This window comes from Tachyglossus aculeatus, chromosome 12 (assembly GCF_015852505.1).
Source record: "Tachyglossus aculeatus isolate mTacAcu1 chromosome 12, mTacAcu1.pri, whole genome shotgun sequence".
NCBI lineage: Eukaryota > Metazoa > Chordata > Mammalia > Monotremata > Tachyglossidae > Tachyglossus > Tachyglossus aculeatus.
The window spans coordinates 37,144,132-37,155,840 of record NC_052077.1 but is presented as its reverse complement, the minus strand read 5'-3'; the positions used below and the strand labels follow the sequence as shown (position 1 = coordinate 37,155,840).

At 42.9% G+C, this 11,709-nt stretch overlaps 1 non-coding gene across 1 annotated transcript; it reads left to right on the top strand.

The window, feature by feature from the left end:
- Positions 1–885: 885 nt before the first annotated feature.
- LOC119935949 lies at positions 886–1,023 on the top strand. The gene has a single exon (XR_005453544.1). It is a non-coding gene; the product is annotated as a small nucleolar RNA SNORA7 (small nucleolar RNA).
- Positions 1,024–11,709: the final 10,686 nt, after the last annotated feature.

Sequence of the window (11,709 nt, the reverse complement as noted above, 5' to 3'; positions counted from 1 at the left end):
CATGCTGTATCTGACATGATTAACTTGTTCCTAAGAGAAGCAGCATGGCTCAGTGGAAAGAGCACGGGCTCGGGAGTCAGAGGTCATGGGTTCAAATCCCGGCTCTGCCGCTTGTCAGCTGTGTGACTTTGGATAAGTCACTTAACTTCTCTGTGCCTTAGTTACCTCATCTGTAAAATGGTGATTAAGACTGTGAGTCCCACATGGGACAACCTGATCACCCTGTATCCTCCCCAGCACTTAGAACAGTGCTTTGCACACAAATGCCATTATTATTACTATTATTATTACCCCAGCACTTAGAATTTTGCTTGACAAACAGGTAGCACTTAACACAAACCACAATTACTAATGATCATTACTATTATACTGTGCCCAGTGAAACATCTTTGAAAGGATGAGCTATCCAAAGTTGTGTTTGGCAAACAGAATAGCAACAAAATAGCAATTCTATACTGTGCAAGAAATTTCACTGGCACTTACTTCAATCAATCAATCATATTTATTGACCATTTACTATGCGCAGAGCACCGTACTAAGCACTTGGCAGGTTACAATATAACAGAGTTGAAAGGCGCTTTCCCTGCCCAAGAGTTCCCAGGCTAGTCTTCCTTGTTAGAACCTGCCCATTTGTCCTGTTGCGTGAAGAGTGTGAGGCTTGTTTAGGTGTAGTTGTGCTAATCAAAGAGTGTGAGTTAGTTTCTGCAGGGATGTTTTATTGTTTACCTTTTGACGATTGCCTTCTTGTTTAAACATTGATCCTATATCAGGCATTCTCCTGTTCTGTACACTCTAACAAGTCATTTCTCTTTGTGTGTGTGTGTGTGTGTGTGTGTGTGTGTGTGTGTGTGTGTATGTATTTATATAGTGTGTTTATATATATGTCCTCTCTCAGGATCACACCTGGAGAACTCCAAGTACTCTACCAGTCTCGACTACAGGAGGGAGAGTCCGGAAGATGCCTACCCATTCCATTCCTAGTTTGGGCAGTGGCTAGCGAGTGGAAGGCAATCTGCTACAAGTCAAAACTCCCCTGTGCTGGGCAGCAGAGGCATGGGAGAGAATCAAGGGTGAAGACTCACGATTACTGCGCAAAAGGAAGAAATGGTAAACCACTTCTGTATTTTTACCAAGAAAACTGTATGGATACACTATCAAAACAATTGCAGATGGAAGTGGGGTGTTCTGGGAGAGAAGGATCCATGGTGTTGCTATGGGTCGAAGATGACTCGACAGTATAAAACAACACAATATATATGCATGTGTGTTTGTGTGACAAACATACATAATCCACACACACAAAGAGAAATGACATTAATATATAACAGATATATGTCATATATAAGCAGCATAAATAATTGTCTAGATCTCTTCCATAGTCCAACCCCAAAAAAATCTCAATAAATGGAAATCAAAAATGCAATATACTTGGGAGCTTGAAAAAAGAGCGGGAACATAGCAGGATGGATCATTTACAGAAGAAAGTTTTTTGACATTTCCAAATTAACTGTCTATATTATGAGCATGTTGTGGGCAGGGAATGCGTCTGTTCGATGTTGTTCTCTCCCAAGTGCTTAGTACAGTGCTTTGCACACAGTAAGCCCTCAGTAAATACAATGAATTGAACTGAATTCTCCGTTCATTTGATATGTAACTTCTTCTCTAGTTGCTCTTGACATCAATTTGTAACTATAAACGCATGATAATGCTCCTCCCCTAGCTATTTTTCATTCAAAGATGAAGATGCAGCTGAAAAACAAGAGTGTTAGCCAACACAAATATTGTCTCTGGAAGGTTGGGCAGGGTGGAACAGAGGGAACTGAATGATCAGACCAAAACCTAATTCTCTTGAAGCTACTGGCTCTCCAGTGGGATCTCTCCCCTATCCCAGCAGCTCCTTATCACTGTCCCAGCTCCCAAGACATTTATTCATTTTCCAAATGGAATTTCCACTATCAACCTGAATGACTCCAGTGCTTAAACATATGATTCAGCCACTTCAAGGCGGCTTAAATCGCACAATTCTAGGGCAAATCTCTGAAATGAACAGTAGAAAAACAGGTGTTTCTGGGGCCTCATTCTTTAGCAAGGCAATGACTTCTTGATTGATTACGTTGTTGTTAAACACATCCTACTTACCACTCAATGCCTTATGCAATAATAATAATGGTATTTGTTAAGCTCTTATTATGTGCAAAGCACTGTTCCAAGCTCTGGGGAGGTTACAAGATGATCAGGTTGTCCCACGGGTGGCTCACAGTTTTAATTCCCATTTTACAGATGAGGTAACTGAGGCACAGAGAAGTGAAGTGACTTGTCCAAAGTCACACAGCTGACAACTGGTGGAGCCAGGATTAGAACCCATGACCTCTGACTCCCAAGCCCGTGCTCTTTCCACTGAGTCACGCTGCTTCTCTAGGCATGTAATGCCTAGGTGGGACACCAATTCCTTCAAAAAATCAACTTGGCTATTAAAATTTGTTCTGAAACCTTCCTGCTTAGTTTTACTTATAGAAGAACCCATTTTTTTTTTAAAAAAGAGAAAATTGTTAGAATAAATTCATTATTAGGAATGTTAGGAATTATTAGGGATAAATTCATTTGAGGACTAAACACGTTTCAAGAAAGTCATTTCTGTATTTGCTTATTATTGTGTAATGAGTTTTCAATAATGTCAATGAAACAGAGTGCTAAGTCATTGCCGTCCTTTTTCTAGCTGAAGAAAATGACGGCTGGTTTCAAGAAAAACATGATTTTATTAAAATGCACCTGAAATCTAAGCACATTTACCCTTTCCACGAAATAGTCAATAAGCAGCATAGTGGCTGAGATATTCAAGCAATGAACAAGTGACCAGACCAATCTGAAATTTTGAAAAGCACCTCTGCGGAAACGTCTTACCTGCAGGGGTAAAACTAAACAGATGCAGCAAAGCGCTGATGGGGAAATGCAATTCTTACCTCCAATATGCATGTGGAAGGCAATTCTCAGCTCTGGGAATCTCAACTGCTCGGCCCTAGCTTTGCAGGTTTAATAAGAAAACGTGGCTGGAAACGGTCGATTTCAACCGTGGGAAGGAAGGTGGGAGAGCCTAAAAACTTATGTTTCAAGACCCATTGCAAATTCAGTGGGTCTCACCACAAGCATCGATTTTGCAATCCAGAGAGGGAACCTTCAGCGCCTCCGTCAGTTTTGTCTTCTGTGCCCCCTGAAGATAGTTACAGCCCTATCTGGAAGATGGAGGAAAGGTCCAGCCTATAGATTTATAGACCCTTCAAGTGGAGTGGGGGAAGCTATTGGTCCTTGGTGAACTCTCTAAATCCATAAACATCTGGTAATTCTATTCATGTGTACACGTTGCAGGGCCTTCGCCACTGGGCCAGAGGAGCAGAAGCTCCGGTTCTGGGTACAATATGATAGGTTTGGCAGGGCGGGTCTGACGAGGGTGATTTTGCCTTCGTGGTTTCACACTTCTTCTCTGTCAGCAGGCATTTTACGGCTCTTTGGCTCTCAGATTGATTCTGGCCTAAGAGAAAGAGAAAGAGGGATGAATCTGCTGGGAGGTCCAGATTAGCCTGCTCTCCTGAGCAGATACAGATTTGTGTGTGTGTGCGTGTGTGTGTGTGTGTGTGTGTGTATTTCATTGGTAATAATAATAATAACAATGATGGGGTGATCAGGTTGTCCCACAGAGAGCTCACAGTTTTCATCCCCATTTTACAGATGAGGTAACTGAGGCCCAGAGAAGCTGCCCAAAGTCACACAGCTGACAGTTGGCTGAGCCAGGATTTGAACCCCTGACCTCTGACTCCAAAGCCCGGGCTCTTCCCACTGAGCCAAATCTTGGGGTTTCTGACTTGACTGATGAAAGTCTCCTCCAGAGGTTGTATACCTGGAGGCAGTCAAACACTGGCAACTGCTATAGGGGATTTAGACTCTCATTCATTTATTCAATCGTATTTATTGAGCACTTACTGTGTACGGAGCACTGCTACTAAGTGCTTGGGAGAGTACAATATACCAATAAATGGGCACATTTCCTGCCCACGAGTTTACAGTCTAGACACTCATGAAGCAGTCTGGTATAGTGGATAGAGCATGGGCCTAGGAGTCAGAAGGTCATGGGTTCTAATCCTGACTCCTCCACTTGTCTGCTGGGTGACCTTGGGTAAATCACTTAACTTCTCTGGGGCTCAGTTACCTCATCTGTAAAATGGGGATTAAGACTGTGAGCCCGATGTGGGACAACCTGATTAACCTGTATCTACCCCAGCGCTTAGAACAGTGCTTGGCACATAGTAAGTGCTTAACAAATACCATAATTATTATTATCATCATCATTATTATTCTCTGAGCCGTAGTTGACTCATCTGTAGAATGGAGATTGAGTCTGGGATCCCCGTGTGGGACAGGGACTATGTCCAACTAAATTTGTTTGTATCTACCCAGGCACTTAATACAGTGTCTGGCATGTAGTAAGAACTTAACAAATACCACAATTATTATCATTATTATTATTATTAACAGCTAAATATATTATACTCAGCTAAACTGTGCTTTGTTTTCCCTTTAGTGGGAGCACATGGAATGGATTTTTGGAACTTTAGGTAATGGGAAAGGTGAAAAGTTTTAATTACCCAGTAGATGCTCAGCAAGTTAACTCTGTACTGAGAAGGAGGACACACCACCAAACTCAGAAAAGATAAATGCCAGTTGAAGTTTTCTAAACAATAATCATAATGATAATAATAGTATTTGTTAAGCTCTTACTCTGTGTCAAGCACTGTTTTAAGCACCAGGATAATCAGATTGGACACCGTCCCTGTTCCACATTGGGCTCCCAGTCTTAATCCCCATTTTCCAGATGAGGTAACTGATGCACAGAGATGCGAAATGACTTCCCCAAAGTCACAAAGAACACGTACCCTGCGTCAGACTCCTCCCAAATCGAGAACTTTCTCAGATCCAGTTGACCAAACTAACATATTTGAGCAATGTCACTCTGCTTCCTCCAGTCTCATGGCCGATCTCACTGTGCCTCCTCTTCTTTCCCTCCTCTGAGCCCTTTTGTCTTATGCAGTTGAGTCGTTTCTGACCCATAGTGACACCATGGACACATCTCTCCCAGAAGGCCCCCACCTTCATCTACATTCGTTCTGGTAGTGGATCCATAGAGTTTTCTTGGCAAAAATTCAGAAGCAGTTTACCACCACTGCCTTCCGTGCAGTAAACTCTAGTCTCCGCCCTTGACTCTCTCCCGCGCCGGTGCTGCCCATCATGGGTGAGTTTTGGCTCAAAATTCAAAACTCTGAGCACTTGGTCACCCCCTTTTTTCAGCCTGAAGTTCCCTCCCCCTTCAAATCTGCTGGGCTTCAGCTCTCCCAGTCTCTAAAGTCCTTCAGAGCTGAAATTCCTCTAGAAGGCGTCCCCCAATTTCTTGCCCCTTCAGTTCATATCCTCCTAATCCCATTACAACAATCCTGCACCAACCACACACTTAGCACCTGAGAAGCAGTATGTTAGTGGATAGAGCCTGGGCCTGGGAGTGTGAAGGACCTGGGTTCTAATCCCTGCTCCGCCAGTTGTCTGCTGTGCGACCTTGGGCAAGTGGCTCAGTGGAAAGAGCACGGGCTTTGGAGTCAGAAGTCATGGGTTCAAATCCCTGATCTGCCAATTGTCAGCTGTGTGACTTTGGGCAAGTCAATAATAATAATAATAATGGTATTTGTTAAGCGCTTACTATGTGCAAAGCACTGTTCTAAGCACTTAACTTCTCTGTACGTCAATTCCCTCATCTGTAAAATGAGGATGAAGACTGTGAGTCCCCTGTGGGACAACCTGATCACCGTGTAACCTCCCCAGCACTTAGAACAGTGCTTTGCAATGCTTAATAAATGCCATTATTATTATTATTATTAGATGACTGTAAGCTTTTAGCTCATTGTGGGCAAGGACTATGTCTACCAACTCTGATGCATTGTATTTTCCCAAGTGCTTAGTACAGTGCACTGCGCACAGTAATCACTCAATAAATACCACTGTTAGATAACTACTTAAAGCTTCTGTTTTACTCCTCCTTGGATACATGGTAATGCCTTGTGTTTGAAGGCAGGTATTACGGAGGTCAAAGTCAGCTATTCTCGAGAAAATCCTCTGCAATTAAACTCTGAAACATCATTGAAAACAACCCAAAACAAATTAAACCCCTCCTCCCCCCATCACTTCTTATTGTTTGATCCCCCAAAGAGCAACATGGCCTCCTGATCCATGCATTAATTGTGACATTTCTTAGTCGACGATTTAGAAAAAAAGTGAGGTTTCTTATCAGGGGATATGTAAACACATTTTTCCTGCCTTGGCACAGTTTAAACACACTCAGAGAAATGACTTGTGGCATTCAGAAAGGAATTTTGCTCTCCCCCAATGGACAGTGCAAATCTGTATATACATTTTAATGGACGAATTCATTTAAAAATGTAACCGGAGCTATCCATTTCTGATTTCTTATTTACATAGTAGTTGTTGAAAATGTAGCAAGTAGGCAACCTGTCAGCTCTGATGATGATTTAGTGAATTCCATAATTCTAGAGTTTTAATTATGTTACCACTGATTGTGTTGTTTATGCCTGCTATATTATAGCCTTATCTTGTCTTTGACACTATGATACATTATCAGGCTGTCAGCATGGACTTAATTTAATTTTTAAAAACTATTAAATGGCATTCATTCTCTACCCTTCCTCAAGGCTCAATTGATCTCATAAGGGAGTTTTCCCCTCAACACAGGTTTTTTTTTCTTTTTTTAAAGAAAAAAGTGAATTTTTAATGGGAGTTGGGCAGGGAGAAAATTATATGGAGGTAAAGAGATAATTTTTGATTGTGGAAATTAAGCTGGGTGACCTTGGGCAGGTCTAATAATTTTTCTGTGCTTTAGTTTCCTCATCTGTAAAATGGGAATTTATTGTCCGTTCTCCCTCTTACTTAGACTATGATCCTCATGTGGGACAGGGACTGTGTGCCCTGATTAACTTGTACCAACCCCAGTGCTTACAACAGTGTTTGACACAAAGTGCTAAATAAATATAATAATAATTGTAACAATAATGCAACACCTCCCTCCCTCTACAGCTAATGGGCAAAGAAAAAAGATATAATAAATAGAGTGCGGATTATTTCTTTATAGGCTTATAGAGCATTTTTCTGAGACGCTCTTCAAATTTAAATGGAAAACCAGTCTCCCCTGCAGCACTGTCAGGAAGGCCCTGAATCACAGACATATCAATATGGTCTATGGTAGGAGAGGACAAACGCTTAGGTAGCAACTTTCCAGTGCATCAGTTTTCTCATTTTAAAATGGGGATTAAGACTGTGAGCCCCATATGGGACAATCTGACCTGATTAGCTTGTATCTACCCCAGCACTTAGTACAGTGCCTGGCACATAATAAGAGCTTAACGAATACCACACAAAAAATGCTCTTAACATCCTCCTTCCTCTCCAGACAAAGCCAAAACAGGACTTGAGGAATGCCCAAATAGCTGCTAGGATTGGGCCTTGGTCACCAGGGCTACAGGAAAGGTGAAGTCTCTCTTCCGAACCACGTCTCCTGTGGTTTCCACAATTGAGAGGCATTTTTCCGGTGCGGCAGGAAAACACATCTGTAGATCCCGGCCCCTTGGCCTCAGACTTTTCTTTCTTTCTCATTCTTTTCCTGCTTGCTGAGTCACCCCACACCTGGGAACCATTTCTCTTTAAGCCTAGCACACCAGGAAATAGGGAGGGGAGTCCCCAAAGCTGGGCTCTGGTGACCCCTACTCCCTACCCCCAGCCACAAACCACTATTAGAGAATAACGGTGTATTTCTTCTCTCCAGCCGCTAAGGTAATTTTGTTCTTCTATTATTGTTTCTGGTTTTTCAGAGAGGGAGAGAGAAAGAGAGAGAGAGAGAGAGTGTGTGTGTATTTATATGAGAAGAGAAGGGGATGTTCTGTCTGGGGACTTTTCTTAAGCTTGGTAAAATATACTTCATGCTCTGCCTTTATCTCTGAATAAACAGCAAATTGTTTCTGAGCCTTAACTTGGTATCCTAGAATGAAAAACAAATGAAAAGAACCCAGATTATTTTTTTCTATCAATCCTCACAATTCTCAGGGTCTAGAGGTGTTTCTGGGAGACAGTATAGTCTAGTCAAAAGAGCATGAACTTGGAGGTCAGGAGATCTGGACTCTAGGCCCAACTCTGATTTTAGCCTTCTAGGGGAAGCAGCGTGGCTTAGTGGAAAGAGCCTGGGCTTGGGAGTCAGAGGACATGGGTTCTAATCCCTGATCTGCCACTTATCAGCTGTGTGACTTTAGGCAAGTCACTTAACTTCTCTGTGTCTCAGTTACCTCATCTGTAAAATGGGGATTAAGACTGATTACCTTGTATCCCTCCGAGCACTTAGAACAGTGCCTGGCACATAGTAAGTGCTAAACAAATATCAACATCATTATTATTATTATTAGCCTCCTGAGTGGGACCTTGGGCAACTCATTTAACCTCTCTGGGCCTCAGTTTCCTCAACTGTAAAGTGGTGATAATAGTACAGGGGTGTTGAGAAGATTGTGACTTTGGGCAAGTCACTTAACTTCTCTGTGCCTCAGTTACTTCATCTGTAAAATGGGGATTAAGACTGTGAGCCCCACGTGGGACAACTTGATCACCTTATATCCTCCCCAGGGCTTAGAACAGTGCTTTGCATATAGTAAGTGCTTAACAAATGCCATTATTATAAAATGAGAAGTGACGTGAAAGCACTTTGGACAATAAAAGCGTTCTATAAATTCAAGTTATTGTTTCTTCTTTCTCAGCTACTTCTGAAAGGCAAAGCAGACTTTAGGGATTAATGCTGAGGTGTTTGCTGGGTCCAAAGGATACAAATTCTTGTCCACTCTATGGCATCTTTCTTTTTTTTTAATGACATTTATTAAGCACTTCCTATGTGCAAAGCACTGTTCTAAGTTCTGAACCTTGATGTCAGGCCTGTGACAAACAAATTCCTCAGCAGCTGGGGGAAAAAAAAGGATTTTAGTCAATCCTGCGTACTGTTTAGCTGCCTTGACACACTCCCCCTCAATTTCAATCCAGGGAGCAGGATTAGCTATTAGTGGGTTGTTTTTTTTTTAACAATACAATGCACCCTGAGAAGGGCGGGTATTTTGGGTTTATTGAGAGAAAGCAGGGGGTCACTTGAATAGTTTTCCTCTATGACCATAATAATTATGAAGTTTGTTAAGCACTAAACTAAACACTGGGATAGATACTAGATAACCAGGTGGGACACAGTCCCTGGACACAGTCCCTGTTCCACATGAGGCTCAGAGACTACAAGGGAGGGGGAACAGGTATTGAATCCCCATTTGACAGATGAGGTAGTTGAGGCCCAGAGAAGTGAAGTGACTTGTCCAAAGTCACACAGCAGACAAGTGACAGAGCTGGGATTAGAACCCAGGTTTCCGGAGCCTCAGGCCTGTGCTCTTTCCGTTAGACCACACTGGTTCTCATAGCAGAACGAAAACACACACACACACACACACCCTCCGCCCCCGCCCCATCCAATGCTGAAGAGAAGGCACCTGAAGCTTTAGCTCTGCTTCCTTCCTCCGTCAGTCAATCAATCATATTTATTGAGCATTTGCAGCATGCAGAACACTACACTAAGCGCTTGGGAGAGTACACTATTGCAATAAACAGACACATTTCCTGCCCATAATGAGGTTACAGTCTAGACCAGGAGGCAGACATTTATAGACATAAATTTCAGATATGTACATAAGTGCTCTGTCTCTGTACCTCCCTGGACAAAACTAAGATTTTGTTTATGGTATCTGTTGAGATCCCAGGGTGTGCTGGGATCATAATGGAGGCTCTTAAGGGAGGGATAACACCTCCCTCTCAGTTCAGGACAGTCCCTCCTAAAGTAATGTGTCCAGCCACATTATTGCGTACATCCTTCCTCCTCCTGGAGTTTGCTTGTTTCATAATTGTTGCTTGGAGTATGGCTGGCAGCACTGCCCTCTCTTATCCCACCAGAACCTCTCTGGACTTAAAGGGTGGCCGGGGTAGGGGGATGTGGTGGAAAGGGGGGAGGGTGAAGGGTGAAAGAACATGGCATAGTGGATTCATTCATTCATTCAATCGTATTTATTGAGCACTTACTGTGTGCAGAGCACTGTACTAAGAGCTTGGGAAGTACAAGTTGGCAACATATAGAGACGGTCCCTACCCAACAGTGGGCTCACAGTCTAGAATATTATCCACTATTATTAATGGATAATAATAATGGCATTTATTAAGCATTTACTATGTGCAAAGCACTGCTCTAAGCGCTGTGGGGGGATACAAGGTGATCAGGTTGTCCCACGGGGGGGCTCACAGTCTTCATCCCCGTTTTACAGATGAAGTAAGTGAGGCAAAGAGAAGTAAAGCGACTTGCCCAAAGTCACCCAGCTGACAATTGGCGGAGCCGGGATTTGAACCCATGACCTCTGACTCCAAAGCCTGGAATCTTTCCACTGAGCCACGCTGCTTCTTTGGATAGAGCACGGGCCTGGGAGTCTAATCCTGGCTCCACCACTTGACTGCTGTGTGACCTTGGGTAAGTCGTTTCACTTCTCTAAGCCTCAGTTCCCTCATTTGTAAAAAGGGGATTGAGACTGTGAGCCCCACATGGGACAGGGACTGTGTCCAATCTGATTTGCTTGTATCCAGCCCGGCGCTTAGTACAGTGTCTGACACATAGTAAGCGCCGCTTAACAAATACCACAATTATTATTATAATTATTAGTCTCTGGGTCTCAGTGACCTCATCTGTAAAATGGGGGTAGAGACTGTGAGCCCCACGTGGGACAGGGACTGTGTCCCACTCAATTTACTTGTATCCATCCCAGCACTTAACAAATACCATCATTACTGTTAACCCAAGTTTTCTTAATTTTTTTCTTTTAAATGGCATTGGTTAAGTGCTTACTATGTGCCAGGCACTGTACTAAGCACTGAGGTAGATAAAAGCTAATCAGATTGGACATATCCCATGTCCCACACGGGATTCACATGGGGCTTCACTTTGATATTCACCCCAGCCCCACAACACTTGGGTACATATCCTTACACTCTACTGTTGATTTTAATGCCTATCTCCTCCTGTAATAATAATAATAATAATAATAATAATAATAATAATAATGGCATTTGTTAAGCATTTACTATGTGCAAAGCACTGTTCTAAGTGCTGGGGAGGATACAAGGTGATCAGGTTGTCCCACATGGGGCTCACAGTCTTAATCCCCATTTTGCAGATGAGGTAACTGAGGCACAGAGAAGTTAAGTGAATTCCCCATTGTCAGACAGCTGACAACTGTCAGAGAAGCAGCGTGGCTCAGTGGAAAGAGCCTGGGCTTTGGAGTCAGAGGTCATGGGTTCAAATCCTGGCTCAGCTGTGTGACTTTGGGCAAGTCACTTAACTCTTCTGGGCCTCAGTTACCTCATCTGTAAAACGGGGATGAAGACTGTGAGCCCCATGGGGGACAACCTGATCACCTTGTATCCCCCCCAGTGCTTAGAACAGTGCTTTGCACATAGTGAGTGCTTAATAAATGCCATTATTAGAGAATCGGCAAGACTCAGTGGAAAGAGTGTGGGCTTTGGAGTCAGAGATCAAGGGTTCAAATC